Source organism: Diplotaxodon limnothrissa, linkage group LG23 (assembly GCF_057381915.1).
Source record: "Diplotaxodon limnothrissa isolate DT_005_m linkage group LG23, D_limnothrissa_male_GT1.1, whole genome shotgun sequence".
Lineage (NCBI taxonomy): Eukaryota > Metazoa > Chordata > Actinopteri > Cichliformes > Cichlidae > Diplotaxodon > Diplotaxodon limnothrissa.
In genome coordinates, this window is record NC_140617.1 from 4,479,711 (window position 1) to 4,500,165 (window position 20,455).

Sequence of the window (20,455 nt, forward strand, 5' to 3'; positions counted from 1 at the left end):
TTTCGACAATGTTTGTCTGAGATTTCAAATAATTTTGCTGCTGAGTCGGTCCCATCAATTTAGTTAAAAGATAATTTTGGAAATGTCTTTATAAAATCAACCAAGCATACATAAAATAGTAAAAAAAAAAGTCAGATTCGTGTACTTAAAGCAGACTGGTGGAGTTCCCCACCCCTGGACTAGCTAATAAGAAGCTCCGTGACTGCATAAGACGATAATCACTGAAAATCTGTAACGTAAATAAAACAAATATCACAGAAAGGGTTATGGCGGTCCTTCAAATTTCAGAATAACAAGTCCAGAAATATAATATGAATCATATGGACAAAAGTACTGGGCTACAACAGGAGCTGCTCGGCCAAAGAAACCCATGCCATGAAGCTCCCGGTGTACAGTTCTGTGCTGATGTTAATGACAGAGGAGGTTCAAAACTGCCCTCATCGAGTCAGCAGAATATTGGCAACTTTTATGCAGCAGTGTGCTACTTTGTGGTTAAGCTGCTGGTCATAGGATAACTATCTGCTTTTGTCTATATCATGAATAAACAGCAACAAGAAGATGAAAAAACTGAAATCTTATCACTAACCGTATTTTTCGGACCACAAGGCACATTAAGTGAAACAAAACAGTCAGATAAGTCAAACTTTACTCAACTCATTCTTCTTGCTTCCTCCACTTCCGTACTATTGATTCATTAATGTTGACTTCTCTCACAGCTGCTCTATTCCTGTGTTATTGCAGTATATTAATGACTAACCTTGTATTGTGGATGGATTATCTCAGTTGTTCTCCTGACTGAAGTTTAGTCTGTTTACAGCATCCTGCCATGCGATTGCATTTGTCAAAAACCATTGGGGACTCTCACGTTAAGTTTTATAGAGTGGAAAAAAGTTAGCGTTCATCTTCCAGCTTCACTGTGTTATGCTTTATGTTATGCTAACATAGCAGCTGTGTCGCTACGATCACATAGCACAGCATTATATACCAGCTAGTCCAACTTCAGTAACTCTACAAATGTCAGTGCTGTTTAGTTTCTTATCTTCATTTATGTTGGAAGTGATAGCAGAGCTGCACCTTTTATATTTTTCAGAACATGTAATATTAAGTTTAGGTAACTAGCGAAGCTAGTGAGCTAACTTCCTGCTAACTTCTGTAACTCTGTTAAATTTCATAAATTCTGTTTTCATGGATGCCTGGATGTTAAACATAATTGTTACAGCTGTTAAAAAAGCAACACTGATCATTTTATTGAAGATGAAAGAATTTAGACAGTTTTTAACTCTCAGTGATGCCGCAGTGTTTGTTTGACTTGGGACCGGAAGCAGTCAGAGTTTTGGACCCAGATTACTCCGAGTCCGCAAGGCTCCTGACTACGGTAGCCGTAATGCTCCGACAATCCAGCGGTGCGGCTTCGTAGCTTACCAAAGTCGTACTAAAACATTTTTTGACAGACTTTTGAGCGCCGTGTACCACATAAAATCGGTTCGAGGTCAGTAAGCACAACCAGAATTCATACATAAGGCACACCGCATTATTAGGCGCACTGTCGATTTTTGAGAAAATTAAAGGATTGTAAGTGTGCCTTATAGTGCGGAAAATACGGTACTGGTACAGTTTTTGAAATTAAACATTAGTGGTATCTGTTATTTAAGACTATGTAGAAACGATAACTTAGTGTACATTTACACTCCACCGTGGACCTGCTGGTGTTTTACTGGGGAGACCTTCCTACATTTAAAGCTATGGAAAAATTATAATCACCCACATCTTGCCTGCAGACAACCCAATCAAAGCCAATCTAGTCCTGCACTGATGTGAAGGAATATCAATGTAGCAAAAGAACTGCTCTTTAAAACATTCACTGAGAATAGCACATACATATATCTCACCAGGGATTATGAAACTAGGAAAGCAAACAAACTTAACTGAATTGAATGTACACTTACGAATGCTCTTGCTCCATGGCATAATAAGAACGATGATACTATGAAAATAGGAATGATCTCCTATTTGAAAATTTCTTAGACAAATATTTTATTTCTGAATACAATTTCACAAACTAAAGCTGGGAAGCAGAACACTGATATGTTATTCACAATCAATTACACAAATTACATTTAACGCCTTTTCATTAAATATCACCATTACAATACAAAAAAATGCACTACATTTGAAAAACAACCCATTCTGAGCATTTTATAATCTACATTTTTAACAAAACATGTTTTCCCTCAGCTTTTTATCGGTTTTCTTTCTGATTTCTAATTCATAGAAATTATGTCAGCTGTTCAGGCAATGTGAGATTTCTTCTACAATACCCATCAAGATTTTGTTCAGTACAACCCAGCACAAAAAATAGGCCACTTAGTCACAAATCCAGAACTGTCAAGTCATCATCTAAATGTTGGATGGTGCGACTTCCACAGAGCCAACTCTGCCGACTGTCTAGTGCCATTTCCCAGGACTAAAATCCTGATGTGACACCACTGTGTGGAGCCAATTAATAATGTGTAACCTCAGAATAAAGTGGCTTCCTGTATAAAAATAATATTTCTACAAAACACCCATAGAATAACTAAAACACACTCTGTCTAGCTTGTTGTATTCCATGTTCAATATATTTAAGATGAGCTTCAGCATCCTGTAAAAAAGTGATTAAGTGGTATTCAACTGACACGGCATTACATTATATGATATAATTTAAATTATTTAATACTGTATATTAAAACTATGATGGCTAAAATTCTTAAAAAAAATCCTCACCTAAATTTTACAGCTCAAACCTTTTTGAACAGAACTGTAAATCAATGAACTTCTAACTTAAATACTTCAGAAACATTGAAGTCACTCTGAACAATTTTTTTTGTGTAGGACCGCATCTGCTCGGGTCAGAGGTAAGCAGAAACATTTCAGGTGAGTCTATGTAGCTATATGGGACACTCAGTCAAGCTGTAAATCCTGGAGAATTGGTGTAAGTCACCCAGTCCCCTCTAAAGCTTTGGTAGGAATGGGATTCGGACGACTGGGGCCACAGACTTCACCCCTGAGCCCCAGGAAGAAAAGGTGGTCTGAAAAGAGTGGCTTCGAAATGGACCTCGGCTTGATTAAATGGTCACTGAGTTGGAAAGCAGCTCTGATGTGATCTGTGACCTCATACTGCCCTAGAAAAAAAAAGCTTTTTTAAAGAAATGATTAAATGAAAGCACCTTTAAAAGGAGTCTGGAGGGACCGCAGCGAAGCGGATGAACTGGTCGGAGGGTGCACGGTCTCCACTTAGCACAAACACTGAAGGAGGGGGAAATAGGTTTGAGAGAGGGGTACAAGTGGGCTCAGATCTAATAACCATCTGCTCTGAACTAAGAAAAAGACAGATGAGAAAGAGTGCAACAAAGAGACACGTTAAAGAGAATGATTCAGGACCAGCTGAGCTGTGCCAATGATTTTTGGGGACAGATATTCAGAATGATTGCCCATAGTTTACTAAACAAGATTATTTTGGCAGGGTTCCCCATTATTGTAGCAGATTCTCATTCAATTATTATTAACTATAGTTGGCCCTGCTATAGCTTCACACTGACATTCCCGGCACGTAAACCAACACTTGTGCATCGCCACAGACGCACACTGGGCGTCTGAAATGAATTGTCTGGAGCAGCTACACTGATCTGTGCCTTTAATTTAGCTTCTCTCCTCTGCTTTCTGTTTCACCACATTTGTGTTGCGTTTGTTTGTACCCACCCCGCACAGAGTGGAGAAACATTAAAACAAGGTAATGTTTATGAAGTTGATGAAATACTGTGCATGTTAATCCATTTAATACTACAGATGGGTGTTGACCCCAGACGTCTGAACGTCAAAGCAAAATGTCTGGATTTTTAACTGCACCCAACCTAAATGTGATGACATTCAAGGATGATAAAAGCGCTCCTGCTAGTATCTTTATACCTGCCACACCTCTCCCAAAGCACACAACCTTAGGGAAACACCATGTTGCCTCAGGCGACTTTGATTCCTTACATCCTTTAGTCTCCCTTCTTTTAAAATAATTTGAAGGAAGGTTTCAGAGGGCTTCTCAGGGGAAGGAGCATTTCTGAAATTGAATTAAAGAGAAAGGACCATTGAGAGCTGCTGGGAAATCCTCAGAGAGAATCAGGGAGGTCTTCCAAGAGGCACTCAGTGAGCTTTCTGCCGCGTTAGATTGAGGCAGCAGCCAAATAACTATGGTGACATCTTCACAGGCAAGTCATTAGATATTAGATAGGCTATAAAACGACTAACGTGTGACCTCTGAACACCTGTGTGCTACAAAATGGTTACAGAACCAGGTGAATGTTAGTTATCCTTCAACCTTTCGGAGTCTGTGTGTTTTTGGGGGGTGTTGTTGTTTCTGTTGCCAAGTATACTCTACGTGCTAATATGGAAACAAACCAGTATCTAAATATTGCAGCTATCAGACACCATATCTGAATGTGTGAAATATTTTGTATACATGCAGTTAAATGTAAAAAGTGTTAAAAAAATACATGAACAAACACAAATATTTTTGATTTTATAAGTGCTTTCACTGTGGATTATTTATATACAAACAGGATTTATGACGTGTTAGCTTTTTGATTTATTCAGTTCATGTAGTATTTTTGGTTTTGTTTGTTATTTTACATTTTCTTGTTTTTCTTTAAAGGGTTTATTTTATTTTAATTAGCCAACTTGTTTGTTTGTAACTATCAATTACTAGAATGTGTTCAAATCTTAAAAACATTGAAATCCATTTTAAAATGTTAAACAATTTTTTGGAGTTCCTTTTAAAAAGAGTACAATGTGTTTAATAAGTTTAAAAGAGCATTTGCATTGTATATGGTTCATTTCATCTTTGCCATCTTGGAGAAGTCACATAACTGTCTCTGTACAGTAATCATGCCCTCTGGAAACATGATACTACAGACCTGATACATGTAGAAGGATTATAAAAACGACATCTGAGTTTGACATTGAAAAGACGTTCACAACGACGACATCTGGACTATAAATAGCCCGTACGCAGAGGTCCTATGGACACCAACACTAGAAGTTTAATAGACATCAAAAAAAGATGTCGTTGGGTGTTAGAAAACAACCGCTTCAGTGGACCAAAATTGTACGTCCAAAAATGACTTATAAAAGACGTCACACCGATGTCACTTTGCTCAGTGGGTCTGAGCCACTGACCTGAGGGTTGTTATGTAGGACATATTATTAACATAAAGTATTAACACCTACACCATCATAACATCTGTTTTCAGCAGTACAAAAACTTGCCTCCTATTAATGTTAGAAAGTCTTCCAAGAAGACAGAGTAAAGATTTATGGCTCAATTTAGATTGCATGTCTTATTTTATTTGACTTTCACCTTTGACTGTATTTGAGATTATTTATATATTTTGTATTTAAGAAAATGTTTCCTTTAAAAAAAACATTTTAACATTACACGTACATGCATTCAAAGGGTTTAGTTGCTTTTTTTGTTTTTTGATAGATGTTATATGCAGTTAAACTTTAAAACATTGCAATTTCTAAAATGGAAACAATGTAAAGTTCACTTTGAAAGACTTGTGTTTTCTCACTTTTGAATATTTATTATTGTGCATGAATGAGATAAAAGTATTTCTTATCCGATACTCGATTGATTGATTGATTGATTGATTGATTGATTGATTGATTGATTGATTGATTGATCGATCGATGGAATAATCAATAGATTAATCGATTACTAAAATAATCTGCAGCACTAGTTGGTACTCTAATAAAGCTTGGTTGCAAACTTACTTACTAAAAAAACCCAAATTTAAAAAAAATACATCTTAGTATATAATTACATATACACTATTTGGGTCACCCAAAAATCTACTGAAGAAACTTCCTGAACAGTTTAGAGTGCAAGAGTGAGTTACACTCAGCATCTCTTAATTCACAAATGACCTGCTTGTCCTTTATGGGGCATGGATCTTTAGTGCTTTGATATAATTTCAGCATCCTGAGAAGAAAACTTTCACTTTACTTTCCAATGTGGTTTGGATCTGTGGCAAAGTTAACGTTTGTTCACACAGTTTTGAGGCTCTATCATGTGAGTTTTTGTCTTCTCTCTTCTGTCTTTGTGTCACTCTTATTACTAGTGTCCTATGTTTGTGCTTACCGTGCTTGTTGGAGACCTGAAAGGTGAAACTACTCTAAGACCAGAGAGAATGTTTTAATCCGTGTTTACTGCCAGTGGGAATGACTGTGACGCAGTTGACTTGATTGACAACATGGAGACTTAGGTTATTGCAATCATTCATTTTATGCAAATTACTTTTCTTTTGTTTTTGTGTTATTTTCTAGAAAATAGAAAATAACACAATATTTTAATCTAGTAACATTATTATAAACTAGGGTTAGTGTTAGAGTAATATGCTCTGAGTAAGAACAAACATCTTCCACCTGAAGTTCATTTACCTGTAATCAGAAATTTAAGGATTAGCGATTAGAGATTTATACACTCACAAAGGGCTGTTATACAGTTTGCCCCTATTTGGATTAAATATTATTAACATAAACAATGGAATAAACTTAATCTGCTTTGAATATATATTAACCCACTGTTTTGTATGTATACACATTGGGTTTTTTTATTTACATTTGTCAGTCAAATTTAAATGAGCATTTGTATGCATATGACAAATTGTTTTCAGTCAGTCACATGGGAAAATTATCATTATGAGTGGAGACATAGTCAAGATGACCTGCTGGAGTTTAAAGATGATTGATTGATTGGTAATTTATTTCAACATGTGAACAATATACAAGTACATTTAGAAAAGAAATAAGAGAGAAAAAAATACTATACAAATTACATACAAAAAAACATTCTGATTAATTTACATGTTGAAAGGGAGTGGGAAGAAGTATACACTTATTTAATCCCACCCCTGTCCCATAAATTATCAGTGAATATTTAGTCAGCTTCCTTACTGATATAATTTGTAATAAAAATAGTGAACAGATTTCTGATATACTATATACTATAATATCACATCATGAATTTTTTGTTTGTTTGTTTTTAAATAGAGACATTCACTTAATTTAAATATTTTCCTTTTCTTTATAGATCGAGAAGATCATATTTTTATAACTCTTTTTGAACAGTTTTATGTTTGGACATTGCTTTAATTCCATATTCAGTTTGTTCCATAGTTTCACTCCTTGAACAGAAACACAAAAGCCTTTTCTTGTAGTACGTACCTTCATTGTTTTGAAGTTACAAAAACCCCTTAAATTATAACTTCCTTCTTTCAAAAAAAAACATACTCTGAATATTACCTGGCAGTTCTTTATTTTTTGCTTTGAATAGAATTTGTGCTGTTTGGAATTTCACTATATCGTCAATTTTCAATATTTCAGACTGCAAAAATAGTGAGTTTGTATGTTCCCTATAACCTGCATTGTGGATGATTCGAATTGCTTTCTTTTGAAGAGTAAAAAGTGAATGTAATGTGGTTTTATAGTTATTGCCCCAGACCTCTGCACAATAGCTTAAGTATGGTGAAACCAGTGAACAGTAGAGAATATGAAGTGATGTTCTGTCGAATACCTGTTTTGCCTTGTTTAGTACTGCAATGCTTCGTGATACTTTGGAATGAATATATCTTACGTGAGCTCTCCAGTTAAGTTTTTCATCTATTATTACCCCCAGAAATTTATTTTCACTGACTCTTTCAATATCAACACCATTTATTTGAATCTTTGCATTTGTATTTAAACTACTATTTCCAAATAACATCAGTTTAGATTTATTCAAATTTAATGATAATTTGTTTTTATCAAGCCAGAACTTCACTTTACTTATTTCATTAGTCATATCCTCCAATAAATTCTGCAGATCATCACCAGAGCAAAAAATGTTTGTATCGTCAGCAAAGAGAACCATTTTTAATACTTTGGACACAAGATGTCATCAGAATGGGGTTAAAAGGTGATTTAAGTGACTTTAAACTTGGCGTGATTGTTGGTACCAGTCGGGCTGATCTGAGCATTTTAGAAACCGCTGATTTCCTGGGACTTTCCCTCATAACCATCTCTAGGGTTTACAGAGAATGGTTTGAAAAGAGAAAATATAGAGTGAGCAGCAGAGGTCACAGGAGGCAAGACTGCTTCAGGTTAATAGTCCTGTCAAGTCAAGTATTCAAGCTTCCTTCTCTCACCTCAACTGGTCACAGCAGATTGTCGCCCCTCCCTGAGCCTGGTTCTGCCAGAGGTTTCTTCCTGTTAAAAGTCAGTTTTTCCTTCCCACTGTCGCCGAAGTGCTTTCTCATAGGAGTTGTGTTTTTCTCTGTATTATTTTAAGGTCTGCCTTAGAATATAAAGCGTCTTGAGGCGACTGTTGGTGCTGTATAAATAAAACTAAATTGAAAATGAATTAATAGGAAGGTAATAGTAATTAGTTACTGGTAACCATAACCAAGGTATGCAGAAGAACAACATGTTGGACCATAAGGGAGATGGCCTAAAGCAGCAGAAGACCACACCAAATGCCATTCCTGTTAGATAAGAACAGGGAGCAGAGGCCAAACCTACTAAAATTGGAAAAATGTAGCCAAGTCTGAGTGTTGCGTTTCTGCTGAGACTTTTAGATGGAAGGGTCAGAATACGGTGCAAAGAACATGAAAGCACCATCCTGCCCAGCGTCAATAGCTCACAGTGGACCTTTGGGATGTGGCCAAATGAGAAATGCAGCCAACAAACCTACAGTAACTGTGTGATGCTGTCATGTACATATGGACCAAAATCTGAAAAGGGTCAGAGTAGGTTTTGGCCACAGTTCATTTACTACTTTGGCCAAGTTAAAGAAAACTGCCCTCTGAAGTCTATCGTAAAAACTGCTCTTTGTATGTGTGAGAAGAAAAAGTTCAACTATTTCAGTTAGACCAAAGTTTCACAAGAATAAACTCAAAGACACAAATCAACAAATTTTCCTATCTTACTTCAATTATATGCAACACATGACAGCCAAGCATAAAAATTACATTAGATTATTCCATTTCGCTGTGCTCCTGCTCCCTGCTCCCTTTTCTTACCTTGGTTTATCACCGACTGCGAGAGGCATGTAGGGGAGGCTTTCTCATTACTACAGTAACATTCATTTACTAATCTCACAGCAGTAGCAATCTCACTCTGCAAATGTTGTTATGGAGCTTAACACAGTTCATATTTATATTCCAGTAGAAAAGAATGAAGCAATCAGTGCAAAACAATGCAGAGACAGCCCATAAAATACAATTACGCAACACAAAAGTATTAGTTGTTTGATTATACCACACAAGTGTCCTATTTTTCTGCCCAGACATCTAAATCCACCGCAGAAGTTTCCAAATAAAAAAACTGTTCAAATTCAACAGTAGATATTAATGCTTTACACACTACGAATTGATCTGTTTTAGCATTTATACAGAAACAAATCACATAATTTACCATTTGGACTATGAAATTATGTGTGAATTAAATTGCTTTTGAAATCATTTAGTAATTACGTTTTTAGTCTCACTACTACTGTTCACAGTTTGTTTTAATGCAAATTTCATGCAAACTCTTTTGTTCTCATTAATAACTTGGCTGTTTCATCTTGGGGATAGTACTAGTAGCAGGAACAGTCAGCGATAACTCTTATTAAAAGCAAAGTAAATTGTCCTGTTGCGTTGTTCTCCAAAGACATTTCGAGAGCCTCGACATCTCAATCAGCGCTCGTGTAATCTCACAGACATTTTTGTAGCAATCACGCAGAGTAAAAGTGGATTCAGAGAGAGCAGAGAAACTGGTGTCTCTGAACCCAAGATACTCAAATCATGTCTCTATAAAGCCTTGATTAAAACAAATTTAGAAAGTCAAACAGTCATGCTACAACAGATCACAGCACTTTGAGTACTGTGGTCTGCTATAACCAAGAAAAAAAGACAGAAAGAAAGAAAGAGAGCAGAGATGTCCCAGTGTTTTGTCTGTGAAGGATTATCCTAAGGAATTCTCGGCTCTCGCGATAATCCATCCTTATCACTCGTCACGTTCAAAGAGGTAGAAATTGGAAAGGACTCTGGGACAGAGTTGGCTAAATGTAGAGCTTTATGAGCAAGGAGAGGCGCACAGGACACAAAGTGAAACAAAGTGAGCTTCAAGTGTCTTCTCTCCCTGGCAGAGCGAGCTGTCTTCGCAGAGCTTGTACCTCGGAGGCTATTTGTGCTGCTTTGTTGCAAATTAGGCTTCCTCTGTTGAGCTTTTATTCAGAGTAAAATACTGAAGTAATCACAAGAGAAATGCTGATTACTCAGCACTGACAAAAATATTAAGCAAAGAAGACTTTGTTTACAGTTTAATCTATTTATCTATCTAAGGTCTGCTGTATACTGGAGGAATAAGCAACTGTTTTGCCAACACCAGAAGAGTTTTCATTATCACTATGTTAGCAAGATTATAAAAGCGCCACAATGCCCACGCCACCAGGGTTTGTGGCGCCCATGTTTAATTACGGTCCAGAACTTCTGACCTCAATTCAGACAACTCTATTATTATGAAAAATATTTTTATGTTGTTATTCGAAAACATAATAATAAAGGTATTCTGGGGTGCCCTCTGATATGTCACCCTCTTACATAGAGGCTATTGATCTAATTTAATGGTGTTCACCATCCTCAAGTGTTTGTGTCATAGCTACTGTGAGACTACAATAGCGTAGCACAAAACCGCTGGGAAACAGCACATCTGCACATCTGTTTCTGTCGAAAACTTCAAAATAAAAGTACCAGGTACTCACTGCCTCTGGTTTTTATCACTACACACAACAAAAGTAACAAATCCAATTATCAAACTTTTGGAATGAAACAAATAGATAAATCAAAAACAAAATAGTAAAACTATAAAAACTATTGCACTTAAAAAATGCTACAGGAGTGCTTACAAAGAAGGCGTTTCAGCTATGTTTTCCAGCTGTCCCTGTGCGTCTGACAGAACAGATGCTGCTATTCTAATCAGCACACTCTGCAGAGGATGCTTTGGCTACGCAGCCTGTGTAGAAATTATGTGTTGCGTAGATATGGAGTAGCAGATGTACAGTGTCAACACACATGCAGCTTGAATCCTTGAACGTGGAAGAAGCAACATACAGGTGCGAGGTAAGAGGAGAGGTGACACGGACCAGCAGAGGGCTGACACAAGCAGTCCTCGGCTTATGAAGGCCACAGAAGTCTCATGCTAACAGCATCTATGTACAACTCCTTTAGCAGCACTTTCTGCCTGCATCCCTGTCTGTTGGTCTGTCTGGAGCCTGTTTTGGGCCAGCTAGCAGCCAGATATCATTATCTCCTTGACTCAGGGCAGAGTAATCTGCCTGCCTGCTCCTGCTTTATTGAGTCGGATAAATATAATATGTGACTCAGCCATTATCTACTACAGAACAGCCCTATTTATCCAGCAGGCAGAGGCCTTGGCGCATTCGAACTGCCCCCCCCCTCTCTCTCTCTCTCTCACTGATGGAACTAAACTCAAGTGATGGAAGCTTCTGAACAACCGTCTGTAGGATTTGTACCAGCACTGAAATCAGCAGCAGGAATCAAATGTTTCATGCAGACAAACTGTAAAAACTGGATTTTAAAATAAAACGCTAATGCTAATTATCAATTAATGATAGGTCAAAAAGCTTAGCGGGGCAACAGCAGTGCTGTATATATTTTATACACAAGTAGGCTACTGTGTAAATACAAGTATGACAGACCAAAGCAGTGTTGTGAAAGAACAATTACGCCTTTCGCAAAATTTAAAAGATACTGAAAATAAATCAATATATAAATAAATAATAATAACAGAGAGAAGAAGAAGAACTGAATAATATTAATACAAAAAACGTAGCAACTTCATAACTTTCTGTGCATGCACGAACAGTAACTGACAGTGCTGATCAACATTATCTCCTCAAAGTGCTTGCTAATTTTGTTTCATTATGGTTTTTCAGCTGCTTTTCTAACCAGATGAAAATATTGTACAAGGATAAAAAGAGCAAAAACATTTTCAGAAATTTTTTTGAGTGTGCCACAGCACCAGCTGCTGTTTGTGTTGTCAGCAGCCAAAAGGAACTAACAGGATGTGTGAGAAGCCACCAAAGCTTTAAAATTCTCAAGGATTTTATGTTGACGGTCAATTATAATTTGGTTAAAGTTATTTAAAAGGTGAAGTAACATGTATGCACTGGTTGTTAGTCACTAAGTGTAAACACAGCCTATTAACACAATAGTACTCATAGTAGGAACCAATAAGGCACACGCAGAATAGTTCCTAATCTTTTATAAGCCTTGTGACTTCAGTATTTGTGAGCTTTTATTCTGAAGGTCAAACAAAATGTAGATAAATGTGTTCGCCACCAAGTTGCTTCTTAAAAGAGACAATTGTTGAAACATCTGTTGAAGGGTCATTTTATTTTTACATTCAGCATCAGTTACAGCCCCAAATATACGTCTTAGAAACTTTTATTTTGGAAGTCTAGCACACTTGCTGTAATACTTGAGCTGCAGTAATATAATGAAGTGTATGCATTGGTCGCTTTACGTGCCGCTGCAAAACAAACCAACAGGCCAAAGATAAGTATAAAATATACCGCTGAGGGAACTGTGTAAACTTTAAGGTCAATTTTACACCAATACATGACAAGCAGCTGTGGGCTACTGTGTTCTCGTGTTTATTTTTGTGCTTCAGTACAAACTAATGTAAGCTAGCTTTCTGTTAGCTCCTTTACAGCAGTCTGAAATAAAGCTGAATTCCAGTTAAGGCTGTTCTCGTGCGAATCTTTTGTTGTTGTTGTTGTCACCTGTATATTTAGCTATACCTGAACGTGAGACGATTGCTCCGAGAGAAGACTAAAAGTAACATTGCTACTCGATCTGTATCTGGTGCCTTGCTGTTAACTGAATGACCCACATACTGCTTCCATTGGCTGCTTTTCTCTGTCACTCACAGACCTCTTCCTGAAAGGGGTAGGTGCACCAGCAGCTCCATTTCAAGCTACAAACACTGAAACTGAGCATTAGAGCTCAAAACAAGGAGAAGTTTAAATATCTCCTATTTGGACACGTTAGACTGACATTCATTTGCCTGAGCCTGAGCCACTTCTCAGTTGTAGGCTTTAACACCTGTGTACTGATACGATTTCAGCAGTTCCTCTGATTGGACTGAGAGTTTTGTACATCTCATTGGAATTCTCTTCTCTGTGAGAGACATCTGCATACACTTGCTCAGGAGTGCTTCTAAATATATGCGCACTCTAATGCACAAGATAATACTGATAAATCACATTCTATGTGTAAAAATGCTCATGCACGCAAATTAAATACACCACTTTGCTTACAAAAGGCTGATAAATGAGGCTCTCGGAATCATCCTGAGCACAGCTGCAATACTCCAAATGGATTTGCTTTTCAACCTGGTATCTGTGAGAAACATTATTTCTTTGGGATATTTGATTATTGATTAGGATGTGCTGTCCAATTCATTTGGAAGAACATGCATCATGCAATATTTTCATGAGAAAAACAACAGGTAAGTAACACTACAAACACATCCAAGCAGAGGTAAAAATATAGTGTAGTGATCTGTCTGAGGAGAAAAAGACCAGACACCTGTTTACCTAATTTACTCATTGCTTCTTTCACTTTAATGCCTCATTTGATTTATTAGCATTTATTTGTGCTTCCACTGTTTTAAAAGAAATCAAAAATAAACATCCAACTTCCTTTTATGCTTTAAGCTGCACCATGTTTCATCGATTATATTATTTACTGAAAATTAGGCAAAATTTTGCATTTCTACAATATATCACAATAAAAAAAAAAGCCTGAGTAAATGAAATGTTTAAAATCAAAGGTTTTTTATTTGAACAGTTCATTGTTGAGGTTCCAGATGTCATTCAATTTAACATGTTGCATTGTGAAATTACACAGAAAATATATATGTAATCAAATTACTATCCGCTGATGAAGGCTGTGCAAAGAGTGAAAAGGTCAAGGAAAAACCTTGTAGGGGGACCTTGGATTGTGATCGTTATGTCAACCTAAGATGGGTAGATTTGGAAAAACAGAGATATCAGACTCTCTGCAGAAATGTTAAAAACTCAAGTGTTCGGAGGCTCTAAACAAATACTTTAGATAAACCTAACAAAGAACTTACTCTAACCCAAAACATTAGCTTTCTATTTATTTTTGTTTTGTTATTTTGCCATTTATGCAGAGAACTCATTAACAGCTTTAGAAGACACTGACAAATGATGCTGTTCAGCTGAAGGTCAGGACAAATAATACTTGTCATTCTTGATGACAGCTACAAACGACATATTTTGTCATTTAATTTGGGAGACCTGCTGGCAGATTTGGGATTTTGTTTTTGCCAACTATCACATACAATTTTATTTATACTATACAATACAATACACCTTCAAAATAATAACATGTCTCACTGAATTTGAGTTGGTTGTTTGTGCAACCACATCTTTGCTAAAGGCAGCAGTTTGCCTCTTGTCACAACATTCACTGTGGAGCTCGCAGATGCAGGAAAAGAGAGAGACAGAAAGAGAGGGGGAGAGGTGAGGGAAAGGCTACTCTCTCTTGTCTCATTCCCTCTGAGGGGTTGACAGGTAGAGAAATAGATCATTGGTCCATGACAGCTCACTATGACCCTACGCTATCATGCAGTATGCTGCCTGTGGAATGAGCTCCCTTATGCAATTGGCAGCCAGTCCATTTACAGCCCAGCTACTTAACTGCAAATCCTCCATTCTCTCCTGTTTGAGTCACATACATTTTACCCCCAATGTCGATGCACTCTCCTTGACCGCTGCCAATGTTAATGAGAACATATTACATGAAGAGTTATTTAGGCAGTTTAATCACATTACAAGAACAGCTTTGGTGCGAAAGCTTGTTTGGTGGCCATGTGAAGGACTGGTCCGCCTTATGCTGGGATAGGCTCCAGTCCAGTTACCCCAGAGCCCATGAACTGGAGTAAGCAGGTCAAGACAATGATTGAGTGAAGACTGGGGGTAAGGGGAGGAGACTGGAGGCATGGTTCTGGCAGTATGCGGGTCTCAGCTGCCATATAACTGCCAGATCAGTAAAACAGGAATTAACCACACACCACAAACTCTCTCTTCGGTTTAACCTCCTCTATCCTCATCTCATACACAGTATTTTTCCCACTTTATGTCCTTGTCTTTCCACATTTCTCCTTTGGTGTTGCCTCTCATCTTTTCTCCTCTGTAATGCAGTTCACTCTGCCCTCCACAGCCTCTCCCCTTATTCTCCTCTTTCACAAAGTGACCCACAGTAGACACCACCTAAGACTGCTAGTGGGTGTTTAGATAAAAGCACTGAATTTTATCTACTTAAACAAAAAAAGTGTTGAGTAAGTCTTATTTTCTTAGGCATATATCTGTTGTGCAGCTATAGGTGGTCTCGGCATACTGAATATCATCACAGTGTGGTTCACCAACATCTAAATGAAGACAAAGCTCATCATGCACTGTTCTGAAACTGCAATTCTTAAGTTTCAGCCAGGTGCCAGAGGTAGAAGTCAAATGAAAGAGAGAAAGAGGAGAAGTGTGTGTGGGGGGGGGGTCTCTTCTTTTTAAGTGTCCCTGCTGTCAATGCAATGGATTACAAGATACAAAGCAAGCCATTACTGCTTAGCATTTGTTGAATCTTTGAGTGCCCAAACAGTGACAGGTCTATTTCTCCACCGTTAGTGAGAGAGACAGGCAGAGCAGAGGACACCTAATTACCCAGTATTGTGAGGCATAATAAAAGTCTTGATAAGCCTGGCAACAGGACAAGCTATGTGTGTGTGTGTTAGTATTAGGGCTGCAACTAAAGATTATTTTGGTAGTCGAATAATCTGCCAATTTTTTGTCGATTAGTCAACGATTATTTCAATAACAGCTATCTCCGCTTCCTGTGGGCAAACCTCCTGTTTTAGGCTCCACTACCTCACCTGTTCCAGTCTGCCCACCTGTGAATATCACCCTGTTGTCTCGTCCTACAGCAAATTAAAATAATTAACCGGGAAACGTATGAATTTGTAAATAATCAAATGTCCTAATAAAAATCAGAATAAAAATGAAATAAAGACAATACAAAGTAATACAAATTTAAGTGCTACTAGTATTTAAACGAAAAATAAAAAATAATAAGTTCAATAATAAATTCAAATACAATCCAAAATAACTGGATTTTAACTGGATTTTTGAATCCAAAATAACAAGTTTCCAAAGTTTACAAATAATTGAGTTCATGAATTCATGATTTCAGTAGACGTGCTCTGAGATGATGTTCCCAGCTGCTGATAACCCTGCTAAAGATGCTCTCTGTCACGACTTTAGCCATTTGAAGCCATTTGAAGTCTGCTTTACAAGATTTCAAACTACTAGTACTAGTTTTACTAGCAAAACAAAAAAGAAATAGAAAAGATGGTTACTAATCACAAATTTGGTTATATATAATTAATAGTTTCTCAGATGGTGTAGTGTTCAATGCCAATTAAACTGTTTAGCTGATTATATAAATAATCAATTATTGATATGGGCCGACCCACAGATTAACTGTAACATTAGGTAGAAGAGGTTTACTATAATATTTATGTGTGAGGGGAAAAACTAAGAGACAGTGTCGCTTCTCCAGTTTAATGTTTTGCATTTCAGCTAACAAAACTGAAATGGTGCTCGCTTAGCTAGCATCATGCTGCGCAGTTTCTGACATGTAAGCTAACATAAACATTACTGTACAAACATTAATGTAAACACGCAAGGAACTTAACTGTGTGATTTCTAATGTTTAGTGTTTTTTATGTGTAATGTCTTTACCTTCATACCAACGAAGAACACATTTTTGATGTCAACGAGTTTTTAAATGGAAAAAGAAAGGATATTTAAAAGTCACTTTGACAGTTATATTTTAATTGTTTTTACAACCCTCGCTATGAGAATATCCCTTTAATGTACAAATACACTGAAATTGTGAGAGAATAGTGCCCAACGTGGGGCTTGAACTCACAACTTCGAGATTAAGCATCTCATGCTCTACCGACTGAGCTAGCCAGGCTGTGATGCCCCTGCTGTTGTGGCAGATGATGTAGGCGATACTGCCCCCATATCTTCCTGTGGTGTATTGCAATTACCAAAACACCTTTACATTATATAGTGTATCACACATCGACACTATCGACTAATTTGTATAGTCAATATCATCGATTATGTCGACGAATCGTTGCAGCCCTGTCGTTGTGTGTACAGATGTATATGCATTTGTGCCCATGCCTCTATGTGCAGTTTTCTCCCTGTGTGCATATCTGTGTGGGCTCACGTGTCTGATGTTTCGTTTTGACTGCGTCTGCTGCAGCATCGCCGTTCCGGTTAAGTGATTTAGAGCCCTGTCTCTGTCTCAGAGCCTGTATCCAAGAAGCTGCGGGACCAACAGACAGCGGCAAAGCGACTTGATGACTAATGTGTTCACTCAGGAAAAATTAATGATTTTTCCAGCCGGGGTTAATGGACATGCTAACACACACAAATGATTTGTTTAAAAGGAAATGACCGCAATATATATTTGGTCATCTCGGTCTCACCGTCCCAGAAACCAATTCCAAATGAAACGACACACGCAGACATTCACACGGCTCATCTGCACATAGTCATCTATTTACCTCCTATACATTGAAGATGCGCCACAGGAAATGTATGCAGTTTCATTGGCTGTAATTTCATTCATTTTTGCATTTAATGTTTCACCTAGTACTGATATAACCTTCGTTTGGGCTTAAACAGCTACTAACACATTATGGTTGCATATACCTTCGCATTATAAAAGCACTCAGAAGTAATCAGAGGGTCCAGTGAGAGAAGAGGGGCAGATAAAGGTCATCACAAAGAATGAAGCAATAGCTAGGCCAATAAATTCGGCCTGATGGGAAGGTAGCCGTAAAACACACTGCAGTTTTTATCCATTTCACAAAATAGCTGTCTGTCTTAAAATAATACTGAATTAATAAGTGGAGATGTGGGGAAAGAACCTCATAATAGTCAGCCAAAAAAACAAAGCTAGATTTGAAAGTACGGTTATCTTCTTCTGCGAAAGACAAAGCCAAGCTGTAATCATCAGCACTGAATGAATCCATGGCGTCCGAGTCACCACAACAATATGTAAGTTGAAATTTAAAGCTAAAAATCAAAAATTGGATCAATCTTAATAATGTAAATCTATTTTTATTTTAGGCCTGATATATATATATATACATATATATGTGTGTGTGTGAAATACATATATATGTGTGTGTGTGTGTGTGTGTGTGTGTGTGTGTGTGTGTGTGTGTGTGTGTGTGTGTAGTTAAGCAGTAGTGACACTACAGTTTTAGCTGCACTGCATTTTAGCTCAAAGTCAAACAGCAGCAGCTTCAGTTGCCACAGGGGGAGCTATTGATGTTTTAGAAGGCTACTCATTGTACAGTATTATAATAGCTCTGTGTGTGTGTGTGTGTGAGTGAGTGAGAGAGAGGAACAGGAGGACTGTGAGTTAGTGAGTGTGGATGTGTATTTGTGTGTTCTGGTCCTCAGCCAGAGATGTTAGCCAGAGGTTATTTGGCAAAAACAGCAATATGCACTTTGTTTTTTACTGTTTAACGGGAGCATGCTACTCAGTCTACCCATTTTAAACAGAAGATCTCGAAACAGTCAAACTGCAAATGATCCAGCGTACTTCAACTTTCATCAGCATAATGGCTACAAATGCAACTAAACTGAAAACTCAATAAGAGGGTGAAATGAGGACACGTATGGGTGGTTAGAGTTAAATGCAACACACATCAGTAAGTCAGTTAATCCCTTTTTGAATTTGGCAAAGACAGCTTCCTATGCACATTTCTCAATGTATCTTAAATGTAGTTTCAACAACTTTCTTTACTATTTGTTTGTACATAAAAAATATTAAATGTACATTACCAGAAGCCAAAAGCATTCGTTATAATCACTTATAACTGACACAGTGACAGTTATAATTAAAATAGACTATTTTAGGCTTAACGATATAGATAGCACAGACAAATCAAAAATATGTAGGGACTAAATTAATCCGTGTTTGATTAGATTTGAGATATTGATTTAGAAGTAACCAGTAACAGTAACCACTAGTAATTGAAAGAATGAGCCTACAACAGTACAATTATGGCTTTTCTTTTTTTGCCCTCTTTGGATTCATTTGTGCGGCTGACCAATATGGCCATAAATGCTCTGCCAAATGTTTACGATTGTAAACTTGAAAAACTAAAACAGAGACATAGGGGGGGGTGGAACCGGTGAATGGAAGAACATAGCCAGTATCATGCACAGCATTTTGGTTGGTATCATCTATTTTCACGTGCTGCCACCTCCTTCAGATGACATCATGCACTTTGTAATAGATGGCAAGAATGACAGAGATTATGACTCTATAGTCACCTAATCTGACACAGAGACCATCGTAACTGAGAAAGACACTGTGCTGTCTGAAGGCCCAGACTTTAGGAAAAAATATATCTGTCATCCCCTGTTACTATACCACGGATGTGTCCTGAATGCAACTCTACAGACAAACTTAAAAGTTAACAAAACCAAGACTCACACAGTTTTTTTCTGGCTGTCTACCACACAGACTGATGTAAAAATCAAGGATAGGGCAGAGAATATTGAGGAAATACAATGGGCTGTGCTTAATGGAGACCCTGGAGATGACTAAACAAAGGCTCGCATTGCTGGCAAACGAACTAATAAGACGCAGAAGCCAAAAGAATAAATGTCCCGTTCTCCAAAGAACCATCCAAGATCTACAACCAACTGCAGTGCAGTAACATATTGTGAGCTGACTCGCCGAAAATAAGCGTAGTAGACAAGCAAAGGAGAAACAGAAGCATCACATAACACTCATTCTCAATGCTAATGGAGTTGAGGGCAGAATGCCACAACAGAACTCAGACAAAATCAGACATTTGGACTGCATCACATTCAGAGCTACAGGTTAAAGAGAAAGTGGTAACACATAAAACCACCCATGTAGGTGAACAAGCTGCCAGAAGAAAAAAACTTAAGAGGAATATAATGTTTGTGTCAATACTAAAGGACAGCTCTATGCTAGCTACTAATCAAAGAAACTATAGTGGCACCAGTATTAACTGACTTACCCTTTTAATTCCTATATAGGTGCAGGTAATGGTGTATTTATGCATGTATATATGATGCAGTTATTACCTGAGTTTCTATTTTAATCATTTTAAGACCTGCTAAGGAGCAGATTATTTTTATTGTGTCTTGATATGTAAAACAGATGAGCGTGCACTTTACTTTTACAGTAACTGTATACTTAAATGATTCAGTTCCTGTCATTTATACAGTAGTCTGAAA

At 37.4% G+C, this 20,455-nt stretch overlaps 1 protein-coding gene and 1 non-coding gene across 3 annotated transcripts in view; both read right to left on the reverse strand.

The window, feature by feature from the left end:
• agbl4 (AGBL carboxypeptidase 4) overlaps window positions 1-20,455 on the reverse strand; it is a 348,823-nt gene that overhangs the window by 231,591 nt on the left and 96,777 nt on the right. The gene's annotated exons all lie outside the window — the stretch shown is intronic.
• On the reverse strand, window positions 17,057-17,129 carry trnak-cuu (transfer RNA lysine (anticodon CUU)). The gene has a single exon. It is a non-coding gene; the product is annotated as a tRNA-Lys (tRNA).